Source organism: Mandrillus leucophaeus, unplaced genomic scaffold, assembly GCF_000951045.1.
Source record: "Mandrillus leucophaeus isolate KB7577 unplaced genomic scaffold, Mleu.le_1.0 Scaffold154, whole genome shotgun sequence".
Classification (NCBI taxonomy): Eukaryota; Metazoa; Chordata; class Mammalia; order Primates; family Cercopithecidae; genus Mandrillus; species Mandrillus leucophaeus.
The window spans coordinates 2,183,049-2,190,251 of NW_012101521.1; the positions used below are offsets into that span (position 1 = coordinate 2,183,049).

A 7,203-nucleotide genomic window follows, 5' to 3' on the forward strand; every position below is an offset into this window, starting at 1 on the left:
CCATAACCATGTGCATAAAGAGGCATACAACCCGAGGTCTTGCTAGTTAAGCCCTTGGCACTATTCCAGGACAAGCGTCTTCTGTCCTCTTACTCTGGGGTTCAGGCTTCTGCGCCCCTGGTCCGCGGTCGCGCGCCGCCCCCGCGCCTCTCCAGCCCTGAGCTCTCTGCGGCCGAAAGTGGCCGGGCAAGCGTTGCCATGACAGCGCCGCGGGTGGGGATGCGGGAGGCTGAGAGCGCCGGCCTGCTAGCCCCTTTGTGCGGCGGGGGCGGCGGTGTGCTCCCTCCAAGACCCGCTGCACCCCGCTTTCCTGGCCAGGACTCTGGGCTGGGTAAGGAAGGGTTGGGTGTGGGGTTGTAGGGGCGCAAGGAGGCGGGAGGGTGGAGGCGAGGGCCGGGGGTGGGGCGCCTCCGCCCGCCAGCCGCTCCCGCATTAAAATTTCATGGGCGCTGCAGCAGCTACAAAGACGACGCCGGCTGCGCTCGGGGGACCAGAGGGAGGGAGGCTGCGGACGAGTGCGGGGAGGAGTTTGAGATGGGAGGCGCTTGCAGGGGCTCCCCCAGTTCTGCGCTGTGAGCCGGGGCACAAAGAGCCCTCTGCACTCGCGCCGCAGGACCGCGGACCCGAGGTAAGACGTCGCCCCATCCTAGCAGCCTTCCTTCCCAAGCGTCCTTGTCCCCGAATGCGGAACAGCCTAATTCCCCGAGGCTGGGGTCGAGGGCAGGTCCCAGAGTCCCAGGGCTGGGTTCAGGGATGCAAACGCCGCCTGAAGTGTCCCGCATTGGATGGATGAAGAGGCTTTGCAGCCTGTAATTGTCAAACACAGTCAAGACTCTGGCTGGGATCGGGGGTGAGGTCAGGCAAGGGGAGGATGCTTTGGGAGTCCAGTGCTAATGGGGGTCTTGCAATCATGATTATGAGGGGGAACAAAGACCCTTCCCTTCCGACGACACGAGACAGGATTTGGGAGGTGGACCCGCGAACCTTCTCGGCCCACCAGGTTAGCAATTAACTGGCCAAGCCATGGGCAGAGCCCAGAGGGTCTCGGAACTGGAGGTGGGGGTGAGGTGGCGGGGCAGGGTTCTTGAGGTCCCCTTCCCTCATACCCAGCCCCCCTCCCCCCCAGAGCCTATCATTCCTTTACTTCTGGGACTCAAATCCCAGATGTCCGGCGTCAAATTTGGCTCCAAAAGGATGGAGAGGGCTGGTAACTCACCCTCATTGAAAACAACAGTGACATCAGTTTATGGAGAGGTTACTCTAGGCAGGGACCTGCTTGTGCTTTGCAAGCGTTATCACAACAGTCCCACGAAAGTGGTAAGAAACAACCCCATTTTAAAGATGAAGAAACGGAGATTCAGAGAGGGTTATCGACATGCCCAAGGTCACACAGCCAGTGATTGTGAATCCAGATATGCAGGACTCTAAAGCTCACGTTGCATCTTCTAAAGGGTCTAAGGAGATCCCGGAACCCACCAGCTCGATTCTCCACTTTTCCTCGGTTCCAGGACACTCCCTGGAGAGGCTGGGAATTTGGGAGGAAAGGGGCCAGACTTCCCTCCGCCCAGCGGAGGGCCCTGGGGTAGAGAAATTGTTTCTGGGATTGTGCAGGGGGAGGCCCCGGGGGCGCACCCTGGATTTCCCACCCTCATCCCAGGCTCCGGATCCGAGGCTGCCCGGCGCCTGGGATTGCTGGCGCGCACACCCCACTGCAGTGCCGCCGCGGGGAAAACGCCCCCACCTGCTGCGGCGGGAGGGGAGGAAGTATGAGAGGGAGGACTGCGAGAGAACTTGAGGGAACGACTTTGTTTTTTTCTCGGGGCCAGGCTGGGACTGAGCACGGCTCAAAGCAGAACGCTCGCTCTGGACTCAGTGCTTTGCAAAGCGCATTCCCTTTTGGGAGCATCTGGGAGCGCCGCGATGGCCCAGGGAGGGGGGCGGGGGTAGACGCAGGGCAGGGATGAGTAATTCCACTTGACAGACAGGGAAACCTGAGGACAGTGGTTCTCAGACTTTAGGGGCGTTGCTTCCAATACGCAGATGTCTGAGCCACGTGGCAAGGAGGATGAGTCAGCAGGTTTTGGGGTGGGGCTGGGTATCTGATGTTTACTCAGACCTCCTCATCCTCATCCTGCAGGTGGGCAGATCCTTGCTTGAGGGAACAGTGCTCCCACCTCGCCCCTCAGCCTTCTAGGCAGAATCATCCAGCAGCCTGGGCAAACCATTTCTGGACACTTTGCCAGCTCCTAGCTTTGGGTGGCATTGAATTGACCCTACTCTAAGTTTGGTTAATTTCATGTTGAAAGCATTTTATGTAAACACCTTCCATGTCCCCCATGCCCGCCTATTTTACTATTTGGTGACCCTTGCCATTGAGAACTGTTCTGAAATTTACTTATTTTAAGCCTTAACCCCACTCCTTAACAGAAGAGAGTGATGAAGTCTTCAGAGTCCCCCAAAACAACCATAACCCCTTACCGCCAGCTTTAGGAGAATCATTCTCTATGCTTGCATTAAAAAATGAGAATTTTGGGCTGGGCACGGTGGCTCACGCCTGCAATTCCAGCACTTTGGGAGGCTGGGGCAAGAGAATGGCTTGAGCCCAGGAGTTCAAGCCAAGCCTGGACAACATGGTGAGACCCCGGTCTCTAAAATAAATGAATAAAAATAAATGAGAATTTTTATAATTTTTGCCGATTTTAAAAAACAAATTCAATAAGTTTAATAAAATGCATGATAATTGTAGAAGATTTATAAACGATAAAAAAAGAAGAAAACTCAATTTTCTTTTTCTTTCTTTTCTTTTCTTTCTTTTTTTTTGAAACAGAGCCTTTCTTTTTGCCCAGGCTGCAGTGCAGTGGTGTGATCTTGGCTCACTATAACCTCCACCTCCTGGGTTCAAGTGATTCTCGTGCCTCAGCCTCCCAAGTAGCTGGAATCACAGGCATGTGCCACCATGTCTAGCTAATTTTTGGATTTTTTGTAGAGCTGGGGTTTTGGCATGTTGGCCAGGCTGGTCTCGAACTTCTGGTCTCAAGTGATCTGCCCACCTCAGCCTCCCAAAATGCTGGGATTGCAGGCATGAGCCACCATGACTGGCCTGAAAACTTCATTTTCATATATTTCTCTCTGGGGTGTGTGTGTGTGTGTGTGTGTGTGTGTGTGTGTGTATATATATATATATATTTTTTTTTTTTTTTTTTGAGAGTGAGTCTTGCTCTGTCGCCCAGGCTGGAGTGCAGTGGCCGGATCTCAGCTCACTGCAAGCTCCGCCTCCCGGGTTTACACCATTCTCCTGCCTCAGCCTCCCGAGCAGCTGGGACTGACAGGCGCCCGCCACCTCGCCCGGCTAGTTTTTTGTATTTTTTAGTAGAGACGGAGTTTCACCGGGTTAGCCAGGATGGTCTCGATCTCCTGACCTCGTGATCTGCCCATCTCGGCCTCCCAAAGTGCTGGGATTACAGGCTTGAGCCACCGCACCCGGCCTCTCTCTGGTATATTTTCTATTTTTGAAATTGGCTGGGCGCGGTGGCTCACACCTGTAATCCTGGCACTTTGGGAAGCTGAAGTGGGTGGATCACCTGAGGTCAGGAGTTTGAGACCAGCCTGGTCAACATGGCGAAACCCTATCTTACTAAAAATACAAAAATTAACTGGGCGTGGTGGCATGTGCCTATAGCCCAGCTGCTCTGGAGGCTGAGGCAGGAGGATCGCTTGAACCCAGGATGCGGAGGTTGCAGTGAGCAGAGATCACACCACCACCGCACTCTAGCCTGGGTGACAGAGGGAGACCCTCAAAAAAAAAAAAAGAAGAAAAAAAGTAATTGCATTATATGTATACTGCTTTTGAAAAGTTACATCAGATGTGTTTCTCCATGTTATTATGACCTTTGCCGAAATCATTAGAGATTTCAGTGTTTCATGCAGGAGATAAACACGGTCTACTTTGTTAGTTCCCTATTGTTGGTCCTGCTAGTTGTTTCCAATTTTTCTTTTCTTCTGTGTCTTCATTTTAAGGTCCTTTCTCTGGCTGTGGTCCATGCTTCTTCCCAGGGCGGGGTTACACTCTTTGAACTTACTTCTTCATCAAGGCAGGGCAGAGTGGTGGAAAGAGAAGCAGCTGAGAGTTACGCAAGTCCGTGTACAAATCCTTCTCCCACCTGCGTCCACTTCAGTCCGGGAGTAATCTCCCTTCTCTGAGCCTCAGTTTCCTCATCTGTAAAGTGGAAATCACAATCCCGGTTTTAAAAAGCGGCCATGAGGCTATGAACCAGTGCGCGTTCGGTGCCCTGTAGGTGCTTAACAAAGCTAGCGAATGCTATCGTGCACCCCCCCTGGGTGCCAGCTGAGTTCAGTTACGTAGCACCTGAGCCTTGTATGGATACTTAGTGATTTGCTTTTATTTCTGTTGAGGCTGCTGGTTCGTCTCCCGGGTGATTATTAGCCTGTTTGAGCAGCGTGTTTCTGGGGCATTGGGTCCATTGTGCAGAGTCAATGGGCTGGTGAATAACTTGTAGGCCAGTCCTTTGTTTCAACAGGATCCCTTCCCTTGTCTCTGAGCCCCGACTCATCTGTCAGCTCGAGCTCTGAGGAGGAACAATAGCCAGAGGAGGCGAAGTCTGGCTGAGAGTGACATCTGTCTCCCTATCCCATTCCACTCTGATCAGATCAGATGAGGCAGGTGTCCCCTTATCCCTTGTGGTGCCAGGTGGGCCCCTCTGGAAGCTACCGGATGAGTCATGGAAGGGACGGGGGTGCTGAGCTATGGTGTACTCAAAGGTGTGGAGGAGATGATGAGTAGTAATTAACCCTAACTACCACTTTGTTACCGTTTACCAAGGTTCTTGCGGGTGCTGCCTCACGGATACTCCATAAGGTAGGGAATTAGGCATTGCAGGTGAGAAACAGGCTCAGAGAGGTGACGTGATGAACCCAGGGCCACACAGCAAATTAGCTGTGGAGACAGGATTTCTAATTGTATCCAGTTTGACTCTGAAACCTGTGTTTGTAACTACTACACTATGCCACTCTCCTAAGAGTGAACTCTTTTGCCTACAGACTGTGAAAGCAGCCGGAATAAACTGAACAGAGATGATTTATCAATCACTGGCCAGTTTTCTCACCGTAATAGTAATGCAGATGGCCATCAAGTTTGCAGTTTACATATACCTTCCTTGGATCTTTTCTCATTCAATCCGTATATATATGGATCTATATAGATCCATATATATATATGACATGAATCCGCTCTGTCATCCAGGCTGGAATGCAGTGGAGCAATCAAGGTTCACTGCAGCCTTCACCTCCTGGGTTAAAGTGGTCCTCCTGCTGCAGCCTCCCAAATAGCCACAGGCACGCCCAATACACACAACCACGCCCGGCTAATTTTTGAATTTTTTGTAGAGGCAGAGCCTCCATCTGTTACCCAGGCTAATCATGAACTCCTGGCCTCAAGCAATTCTCCTGCCTCTGCTTCCCAAACTGCTGGGATTATGGTGTGAGCCACTGTTCCCAGTCCCCGCCCCTATTTGAACACGCCTTCTGCCCCTTTGGGGTCCAACAGGCCTGTTTAGAAACCTCAGTTTCCTCATCTGTAAAGTGGGGATAATAAAACCCAGCTTGTTTTGCCGTGTAGATAAAGACATTTCCAGTTAGGATCTGTTCTTAATAAATGTTAGTTCAGCTTCCTTTCCCTTCTTCTTGGTTTTCTTTCCTCTCTCTCCACCTCAAGGGTTCCCTCGTTTGACGGAGATTTGAATTCCGAATCTCCTCTTTTGTGGACATTGTGTTTGAATTCATAAAGAAACAGTGCTTTATCCTCCTCTGCAGAAGCATCTGCTTCCCCCAGCATGTCTCCTGCGAGGCACGTGGCACATTCTCATTATTCCCTGGAGCTTCCGTTATCGCTGGGCGCTGGCTCATCCAAGGCAATTTGGGCCAACATCTCTTGCATGTCTCAGATCTCTGAGTAGCGATTTTATTCCAGAGTCAGGGAAAAAGACCAAAAACCCAGAGGGAATCTAAAATGCAACAAATGTATGTTTCCCTGGCAGCTGTCCATCCATTACTAAGAACAGTGCATGCGGTTTAGGGGGAAAAATGAATACTTCATGGGTGGTGGTAATGAACTGTGTGGTCAGTGATGACAATAATAATGATGTAAGAAAATGGTAGAATTCAAGCTAAGCCTCATTCATCTTCTCATTTGATCCTCATGATAAACCTGTGAGGTGGGCACTGTTATTATCCTTAATTTGTGGATTAGAAGACCGAGGCTCACTGCTTTGAAGGACTTGGTCAAGGTCACACAGTTTGCCCATGGCAGAGCAGCACAGGAATCCATGCCATAAAACCCACGTTAGGATGTACTGGTTGACACTGGCCTGAACAAAATACCTCCTTGTTTCCTGTTTTGCTTTTGATCTGCATCCGAGGAGATCAGTTTTGGGAAACGCTGTGATTTGAAATGGGACCTTAGCATCTATTCTCCACTGTACTCACGGGTATGTATTTATTCTCTTACTCCTGTCTCTTTTTCTCTTGATGACAGTTGGAGGCATCTGTCCACCCATGTGGTTCCAGACACGTTCATGTGGCCACCATGACCCTGTTTGCATCACAGGAGTAACCAAGGTGATCTTCCCTCTCTTCCTGTGTCCACTGGGGTTGGTTGGTAGAGACCAGCTTCATGCTTTGAGGTCAGATCCATCGTGAAATCCGTATGTCCCGAGACCTCCTGAATCTTAGAGGTGGGAGAGACCTCTGATGACCCTCTGGGTTCCAGTTCCTCAATCCTGGCTTTCCCGACTGACCTTGGCTTGAAGTGGGTGGTCTATGGGGTCTAGTGAGAGCTGAGATGATGAGGCCCCGGTGTCCACAACCAGTTCTTTGTGCAGCCTTTGATCTGGCACTTTTTAGTTCCAGTCCTCTTCTATCACATATAAATGAGTTTTGCAAAAATAACCTATTGAGGTATAATTTACATACAAGGAAATGCCCCCATTTAAAGCACACATTTCAATGTGTTTTGACAAATGTGTACACCTGTGTAACCATTGTCACAATCAGGATATAGAACATTTTCACCCTCTGAAATATTCCCCTGTATTCCTTCCCAGTCAATCCCCTCTCAGCCCCAGCCCCAGGAAACCACTGACCTGCTTTCTCAGCAGTAGATTGGATTCTACTTTTTTTTTTTTTTTT

General features: G+C 50.7%; 1 long non-coding RNA gene across 1 annotated transcript in view; it reads left to right on the top strand.

The window, feature by feature from the left end:
* Nucleotides 1–348: 348 nt before the first annotated feature.
* Nucleotides 349–7,203, top strand: part of LOC105536080 — a 19,240-nt gene continuing 12,385 nt past the window's right edge. Inside the window, exons 1-2 of the long non-coding RNA XR_001005539.1 lie at nt 349–628; nt 6,551–6,633. This is a non-coding gene — a long non-coding RNA (uncharacterized LOC105536080). The remainder of the gene's footprint in view (nt 629–6,550; nt 6,634–7,203) is intronic.